Source organism: Nomascus leucogenys, chromosome 22a, assembly GCF_006542625.1.
Source record: "Nomascus leucogenys isolate Asia chromosome 22a, Asia_NLE_v1, whole genome shotgun sequence".
Classification (NCBI taxonomy): Eukaryota; Metazoa; Chordata; class Mammalia; order Primates; family Hylobatidae; genus Nomascus; species Nomascus leucogenys.
The window spans coordinates 88,190,700-88,200,328 of record NC_044402.1 but is presented as its reverse complement, the minus strand read 5'-3'; the positions used below and the strand labels follow the sequence as shown (position 1 = coordinate 88,200,328).

The 9,629-nt window shown below is 36.2% G+C and overlaps 1 pseudogene; it reads right to left on the bottom strand.

Annotated features, from left to right (window-relative positions):
• Window positions 1-2,512: 2,512 nt before the first annotated feature.
• Window positions 2,513-3,622, bottom strand: LOC100585292 (annotated as a pseudogene).
• Window positions 3,623-9,629: the final 6,007 nt, after the last annotated feature.

Sequence of the window (9,629 nt, the reverse complement as noted above, 5' to 3'; positions counted from 1 at the left end):
GATTACTGTAGCCCTGTAGTATATTTTGAAGTCAGATAGAGCAATGCCTCCAGCTTTGTCCTTTTTGTAATTGCCTTGGCTATTCAGGCTCTTTTTGCTTCCATATGAATTTTAAAATAGTTTTTTTCTAGTTCTGTGAAAAATGTCAATGGTAGTTCAATAGGAATAGCATTGAATCTATAAATTGCTTTGGTCAGTATGCCTATTTTAACTATGTTGATTCTTCTTGTCTATGACCATGGAATGTTTTTCCATTTATGTCATCTCTGATTTCTTTGAGCAATGTTTTTCATTGTAGTTCATGAAAGAGATCTTTCACCTGCCTGGTTAACTATATTCCTAGGTATTTTATTCTTTTTGTGGCGATTGTAAATGGGAGCTCGTTCATGATTTGGCACTCAGCTTGACTACTGTTGGTATATAGGAATGCTAGTGATTTTTGAAAATTAATTTTGTAACTTGAGACTTTGCTGAAGTTGTTTATAAGCTTAAGAAGCTTTTGGGCTGGCCAGGCACAGTGGCTCACACTTGTAATCCCAGCACTTTGGGAGGTTGAGGGGCACAGATCATTTGAGGTCAGGAGTTTGAAACCACCCTGACCAACATGATGAAACCCCATGTCTACTAAAAATACAAAAATTAGCCAGGCGTGGTGGGGGGCACCTGTAATCCCACCTACTTGGGAGGCTGAGGCAGGAGAATTGCTTGAGCCCGGGAGGTGGAGGTTGCAGTGAGCACAGATTGTGCCATTGTGCTCCAGCCTGGGTGACAGAGTGAGACTCCATCCCACAAAACAAAACAAAAAAACCAAACCAAAACAATAATAAACAAAAAGTTTTTGGGCTGAGTTAATGGGGTTTTCTAGACATAGAATCATGTCATCTGCAAACAGGGATAGTTTGACTTCCTCTCTTCCTATTTGAATGCCCTTTATTTCTTTCACTTGCCTGATTGCTCTGCCCAGAACTCCAATACTATGTTGAATAGGAGTGGCGAGAGAGGGCATCCTTGTCTTGTGCAAGTATTCAAGGGGAATGCTTCCAGCTTTTGCCCATTCAGTATGATGTTGGCTGAGGGTTTGTCATAGATGGCTCTTTTTTTTTTTTAATTTATCATTTTCTTTATCATTGGAGGGAAAGAAAGCAAGCAGAGTTGGGGGTATGGTTACACTATTCAAGGAAGAGCTGAATACAAAGACAATGAGCCTTTCATAGTCTCAAGAATTCCACAATGAATAACTGAATTATCTCATTTATAATTCACACTGGATCAAAAAAATTGGTTCCCCTCTGTGTAGGTCAATTTAATTCAAACCTTATTATCTTCAGAATACACAGATGAATACTACAAGATAAACTCTAACTGCACTAGGTGTTTTCTAAGTAGAAGACCAAACACCAAAGGGAATCCCTCTTTCCAACATCTTTTGATATGACAAGATTTTGCCAGAGTGGAAGTCTAACACTTAAAAAAGCATTCTCACGGCCAAGTAAGAAACTACAGTTGTTGTGGGTATTACAATACAATTACCACATGTATTACATATTAAATTAAACTCAGCATTAAATATACTTCTAAAATTATGCTGTTAATGATGATAACAGTGATGATGCTGGTGGAAAAAGCCTGTCTTTAGCCCAAGAAAAGTAAGGGAGAAAAATTTAACAAGCAGAAAGCAAACACAGAGTTGGGCATTTTTTTGACTAGGAAAGATAATTTTAAGCAAAGACATGTAAAAGAAAAGTAATTCCTTATTTCCCCTATGTGGAAATAATATGAAACATTTATTAGTTATATTGGACAAGAACAGAACTAAGTACTCCAACTCTACTGCAGGATTACAAAAAAAATCATCCCTTCACCACAGTGTAGATTTAAGGGCAACCTGCACAAGTATGCATGTTATACAAAACACAGCAAGATTGCTGCTGCCCTGCCAAGTACTTGCAGTCCCTACCCAGGTCCTACTGAAATAGTGGTGGTCCCAATTAGTTTTATTGATATAAATCTTTAAAGAAAAAGATGCAGCATTTAAAAAGACAAGTCAAAATGCTTCAGGAACCACATATCCAACACAAACTTTATCCTCAGATGAGTTATGTTTGCCTCACACTAATACACTTTATTTCACTCAAATTAGAGCAATAATCTTCCATACATACGTATCTTCCCTGCCCAATAATTCAAAGAAAAAAATCCAAAATGGTTAGTAAATAAAAATATAAGAATTAACAGATGCTTTAAATTTATTTTAAATATTTTTAAGGTTTAAAAAGTGTTTGAAGTTTGTAATTCCTAGTAGGAAAACATTATCTGAATGAATACCCTAATGGCAAACCACTGTAAAATGTTTCAGCTGCATTTGGGGGAGAGGGTTAGGAATTATCTTCAAAGCACCCCAGCTCTCTTGAGAAGAAGGTCAGAATCATACACTGGTTTGTATTATTGCAACATCCATAAGGTGATCTAGGTTGCTTTTCCTTCAGTAAGGGCTTTATTTATCAGAATGGCATTATGCTTGACCTCCAAATTTGGCTGACAATTTACTGATAAGATTCATAACCTTTGGGTTGCTCTGGTATTTTGACATATTTGCTGGGTTCTGAGCCACATCCTGGAAGGCCACCATAACTTCTGGATCCTGCATGGCAGCAAGAACCTCTGGATCACTAAGAATTTCATTGAGTCCAAGCATTCCGGCCATTCCAGACACGCCCCCTCCCATTCCAGGCATTCTTCCAGGAAAATTACCAGGTATTCCCCCAGGAAAGCCACCTGGAAAAGAGCCATACTGAGCTCCTGACTGTCGTCTGGCTTCTTCCTCCCTCTGGGCTCTCTCATGCTCTTCTTGTGCCTTCTTAACTCTTTCTATTCTTTCTTTGATCTCTCGCTCTTCACGTTTTTGCTCATACTTTCTCCGATGTTCTGCAATTTTCTGTGCCCTAGGTTGAACTTCTTTCAGTGTTGCACTAGCATCTTCATCATAATCCAATTTACAGACAAGGGCAAGATCATGGGCTGCTTCTTCCCAGTGGCCTAGAAGCCAGTGTGCTTTCCCTCACCACTTGTAAGGCTGAGCTGAATCAGGATTTATTTCAATGGCTCTGTCACAGTCTCAGATGGTAGCATTTGGCTTCTGTAATTTGACAAAGACACTGGCCCTCTTGGCATACAGAATGGCCAAGTGAGGATTCAGCTTGATGGCATCTGTGAATAAGTCAGTGGCTTTCTACAGTTCACCATCATTTAGGGCTTCAATAGCGGCCACTTTCTTATCATTTGCCAGATCCATCATCTCCTCTGTTATCTTTGCACTTTCATTTCCCATTTCTTGAGGGGCATCAGTGTCTGGTTTAATCACACCTTCATTATCAATTTCTAGATCACTTTCCTCACTTGATGGTTTGTCTGCCTTTAAGTCTTCCTCCACTTTCTTACTATCAGGTTTTACTTCCTTAGTATTTTCTTCTGATTTAGCTTTCTCAGTAGCAGGTGGTACTTTACCCCCCATATTCTCCACCCACTCCTTCAGGAAGCATATTTCCTCAGTGTGCAGAATGCTTGGATCCTGCTTACACAGTTTCACATTTCCCCAAAGCTTGTTCACTTTGTGGGGTTCCATGGTCAGGAGGCAGTGGGCGAAGCTGAGGGGCTGTGGCCAGGTTCCAGTCCCAGGCGCTGGCTTGGCAAGACCATGCAGAAGGGGGCAGCTGCTGCAAGTCACAACAGACTCAGATGGCTCTTATTATTTTGAGGTATGTTCTTTCAATACCCAGTTTATTAAGGGATTTTAGCATGGATTTTGAATTTTATCGAAAGCCTTCTCTGCATCTATTGAGATAATCATGTTTTTTGTCTTTAGTTCTGTTTATGTGATGAATCACATTTATTGATTTGCATATGTTGAACCAACCTTGCATCCCGGGGATGATGCCTACTTGATCATGATGGATAAGCTTTTTCTCGTGCTGCTGGATTCAGTTTGCCAGTATTTTGCTGAGGACTTTTGCATTGATGTTGATTAAGGATATTGGCCCGCATTATCTTTTTTTGTTAGATAACTGCCAGGTTTTGCTTATAAGGATAATGCTGGCTTTATAGAATAAGTTAGGGAGAAATCCCTCTTTTTCAATGTTTTGGAATAGTTCCAGTAGGACTGGTATCAGCTCTTCTTTGTACATCTGGTGGAATTCAGCTGCAAATTCATCTGGTCCTGGCTTTTTTTTTGGTTGGTGGGCTATTTATTACAGCTTCAATTTCAGAACTCATTATTGGTCTGTTCAGGGATTCAATTTATTTCTGGTTCAGTCTTGGAAGGGTATATGGGAGTGTAAATTAGTTCAGCCATTGTGGAAGACAGTGTGGTGATTCCTCAAAGACCTAAAGACAGAAACACCATTCAACCCAACAATCTCATTACTGGGTATATACCCAAAGAAATATAAATCATTCTATTGTAAAGACATATGCACACATATGTTCATTGTAGCACTACCCATAATAGCAAAGACATGGAATCAACCCAAATGCCCATCAGTGATAGACTGGATAAGAAAATGTGGTACATAGACACCACAGAATACTATGCACCCATGAAAAAGAATGACGTCATGTTCTTTGCAGGAACATGTATGGAGTTGGAGGCCATTATCCTTAGCAAACTAACACAGAAACAGAAAACCAGAAATGGCATGTTCTCACTTATAAGTGGAAGCTAAATGATGAGAACACATGAACACATAGATGGGAACAATATACACTGGGGCCTTTCAGAAGGCAGAGGGTGGGAGGAGGGAGAGGATCAGGAAAAACAACTAATGAGTAGTAGACTTAATACCTAGGTGATGAAATAGTCTGTACAACAAACCCCCATGACACAAGCTTACCTATGTAACAAACCTGCACTTGTACCCTTGAACTTAAAAGTTAAAAAAATTCCAAATTTAAAAAAATAAAATATAAAATTCACCCATTTTGTGCATACAATTAAATTACTTCAGGGACTTTACTGAGTGTGACAACCATTACCATAAGTCAGCTTTGGAAGATTTTCATCACCCCAATAACACCCATCATGCCCATTTAGTTAAATCTCATTTCCACAGTGGCTACAGGGTGTTCTGCAAAATGAATATACCATAATTTTATTTAATATTAAGTCTAAAACATCTAGAATGTTTCCTTCTTTTCCGAATTCAAAATAAACTTTAATAAATATCTTTGTAGTCAAACAACAACAACAACAACAAAATACCATAATCTGGGTGGCTTAAAAAGAACAGAAATTTATTTCTCATATCTCTGGAGGCTGGGAAGTCTTAGAACAAGGTGCCAACAGATTCAATGTCTGGTGAAGGCTCTCTTCCTGGTTCACAGATGGCACCCTCTCACTGTGTTCTCGCATGTTGGAAGGAGCCAGAAAGCTCTCTGGGGCCTTTTATAAAGGGTACTAATCTGATTGATGAGGGCTTTGCCCCTATGTTCTAATCAGCTCCCAAAAGTTCTGCCTTCAAATATTATCATATTGGGGATTGGGTTTCAACATGTGAATTTTGGGGGGATACGAACATCCAGACCATAGCAGGCATATTATCAAGTAATTATTGTTTCTTCCATCCTGTTGAGAAATTCTGGGAGATACGGTAGGGAGATAGAGTAGAATATCTCACACTTATCCCAACTGAGGGAAGAGGTGACTGGTATTGTCATTGGTTTATATTTATTTCAGCCATTCTGATGGCTGTATGTTTGTATTACATTGTCCTTTCCCTATTCTGTATATTTTTGTCCTTCTCATTTTGATGTTTTTTATATATTCGAAGTTCTGTATATATTTGGATATCTCTTTCTCTTCTTTTTAAGCTATATGTGTAGCCAATATCTCTCCCATTGTATGTATTGACTTTTCACACTTTTAATGTCTTTTGATTAATAGAAGTTTTACATTTTTAATAGAGTTCAATTTATCAATATTTTCTTTTATGTTTAGCACTTTTTTGGTCCTGTTTACAAACTCTTTGCCTACTCAACACCATTTGTTAAAAAGACAATTTTTTTCCATTTAGGTTCTTTCACTTAGTAATATGCATTTAAGATTTCTCCATATCTTTTCAGGGCATGATAGCTCACTTTCTATTAGTGCAGAACAATATTTCATTGTCTAGTTGTACTACAGTTTATTTGTTCATTCACCTACTGGAGGACATCTTGGTTGCTGCCATGTTTTGGCAATTATGAATGAAGCTGCTATAAACATTCATGTGCAAGGTTTTGTGTGGAAATAAGATTTCAAATATTTTCCATAAATACCAAGGAGCACAATTGATGGATCATACAGTAAGAATAAGTTTAGTTTTGTAAGAACTGCCAAACTGTCTTCCAAAGTTGCTGCAGCATTTTTTATTTTTAGCAGCAAAGTTGCTCCAGCATTTTTTATTTTTACCAGCAAAATTGCTGCTGTTTCACATCTTCCTCAGGATATATAATGCATGACTCCAACTATATGACATTCAGGTAAAGCCAAAACTTTGAAGAGTAAAAAGATCAGTGGTTGCAAGGGGCTGGGGAGAGCGAGGGATGAACTGTGAAGCACAGATGATTTTAGGGTGGTGAAATTGCCCCGTGGGATGCTATAATGGTACATAAATATCATTATGAATTTGTCTAAACACATAGAATGTACAACACCAAGTGTCAACTTTAACAATGTGCCAATGAAGTTTCACCAGTTGTAACAAGTGTCTACTTTGACATGGGATGTTGACAGTAAGAGAGAGTGTGCATGTGTAAGGGGCAGGAAGTATATGGGAACTCTGTACTTTCCACTCAATTTTGTGATGAACGTATAACTGTTCTAAAACATATTAATACATATATATGTATATTTTATAAATATGTATACAAATATAAATAGTGGGCTATAATTACATATATATCTTATTTGCTCACTGAATAATAGCAATTTGTCACACATCATGTGACTATATTGTGGGGGTGAGCTTCTAGACTCTCAAGTCTCTTATTTTGTATTGTTGAATCAATAGCACACTGTATTAATTACTATAGAATTATAATAGGTCTTAATAACTAGTGATGTATTTTTCTTCTATTACACGATTGCTGGAGGTAATTTGGAGACACTATTGGTCAGATTATTGTTCAGATTCATCTCATTTTCTGAGAGATTTTTGTTTAGTTTTGTTTTCATTCTTTTTTTCCTTTTAGTAAATATTTGTTGAATTTTGCCAAATGCTTTTTATTACATATATTGGGACATTTGAATAATTTTTGTTTTTTTCTGTTAATGTTGTGAATAATGTTGACTGATTTTAGGAATTAAATCCTTCCCTGCATTGCTGAATTAAAATTATGCTTGAATGGTATTTCTATTCTTCTACAACTCTTTTAAATTTTATTTTCTGTTATTTCTCTAGCTCCTTGAGGGTAGTGCTTAAATAACTGTGTTTTCATATATAACTGATTCAATCTTCTACTCTTTTGCTTAGGGTTTTTGCGTCTATATTCATGAGGATTACTCTAATTTAATCTTTCTTATTACATCCTTGTCAGATTTTGGCATCAGTTTATGTCTTGATTAGCAGTTCTAGAAATTTAATCTGTTTTATTATTCTTTTAAAGAGCCAAAGCCTTTTAAATTTTTTTCATTGTGCATTTTTAAAATAATTTATATTCTTAGCTTTTTTCCTTTGCATCCCATAAATTTTAATTTGCTATTCTTTCTCTAGCTTCTTGAGTTAGAAAATTATATATTTTTTCTAATTTATATATTTAAAGCTACAAACTTGTTCTGAACCATATGTTAGCTGTATTACACAAGTTTGATATATCTTGTCTTCATTAAAATGAAAGTGATTTTTTAATTGATACATAAGAGTTGTATATATTTATGGGGTACATGTTATATTTTGATACATGTATACAATGTGTAAAAATCACATTAGGGTAATTGGGTTATATATCATCTCAAACATTTATAATTTGTGTTTGGAACATTCCAAACCTTTCCTCATAGCTGTTTGAAAATATACTATAAATTCTTGTTAACTGTAGTTGCCCTACTGCTACTCAACATTAAAACTGATTTCTTCTAAGTATATTTTTAACCAACTTTCTTTTTGAATTTTTATTGTGATATTTTCTTTTGCCTATGAATGAGCATGTTGCATAACTTTCTGATAGATAGGATATATTTTTGTTATTTTGTTATTGACTTTTAATTCCACTCTGGTAAGAGAACATAATCTAAATAACTTCAATGTTTTAAAGTTTTTTGGGGCTTCTGCATGTCTCAACATCTGGCCACTTTTGGTAAATTATCCATTAGCATTTGAAAATAAGGTAAGTTCTGAGGTTGTTGGGGACAGTATTTTACATAGGGAATTCGTTAATTATGTGTGTTAGATCTTCGAATCTATAGGATAGAAGATTATTTAGTTCTTGTCTACTAATTGTAACAGGTATTTAGAGAGGTTTGTTAATGTCGTCCACTTTTATTATTAATTGCCTATCCCTTCTAATTCTGATGATTTTTGTTTTAAGTATTTTGAAGTTTCTTTATTTAATGCAAGCAGATTTAGATTGGCATATTTTCTTTTTCTATTAACTCCTTTATCATGATATAAAATTTTTTTGCTGGGCGTGGTGGTTCATGCCTGTAATCCTAGCACTTTGGGAGGCCAAGGCGAGCAGATCACCTGAGGTCAGGAGTTAGAGACCAGCCTGACCAACATGGCAAAACCCAGTCTCTACTAAAAATACAAAAATTAGCCTGGCGTGATGGTGTGCACCTGTAATCCTAGCTACTCCAGAGGCTGAGACGGGAGAATGGCTTGAACCCAGGAGGCAGAGGTTGCAGTGAGCCGAGATCACGTCACAGCACTCCAGCCTAGATGACAGTGAGACTCTGTCTTAAAAAAAAAAAAAAAAAAATTCATTTACAGCAATTCTTTACATGAAGCACACTTTTTTTTCAATATTAGTAAGGCTACCCACACATTTATTTCCTTAGCCTCAATTTTACTAGTATATCTTGCATTCCCTCATTTTCAACATTTTTGTGACCTTATCTTTAACATATGTCTCTTCTAGGCAGTAGTAGGTAGCACAGAAGGTTTTATTTGTTCACTTGTTTGTTTTCCCCATCCAGCCCCCTGTAACTATGTAAAGCTCCATTGGGTCATCTTGGTCCCTCTGTAGCATTCTTCTTCCTATGTCAATCCTAGAATTCAAGCCTCTAGGCAAGGTACAGGAGTTTAACCAGAAACAGCAGAAGAGATTCAGATCGACTCTAAAATACACTAAAATTTTACTTCTTGTAGTGACTTCTGTGAATCTCTATCTGTATATATAGTAAATAATTTGACTTTTCAGGTGGTTCTCGGCAGAATTGTTATCCTGTGAAGTACTCCATCTATCTAAAAGCAGAAGTCAGGATGATTTTTTTTAAAATATTTCTAAATATTGTATAAAATGATATCAATAAAGCATTTTAAACTTGGGACTCTTATATTGGGCTAGCAGAAGAATTTTTTTATGGAAAAGACATGTGCAATGGTAAGTTAATGATTACCAGTCAGGATTTCAGAGAAAACAAGAAATAATTTAATCAT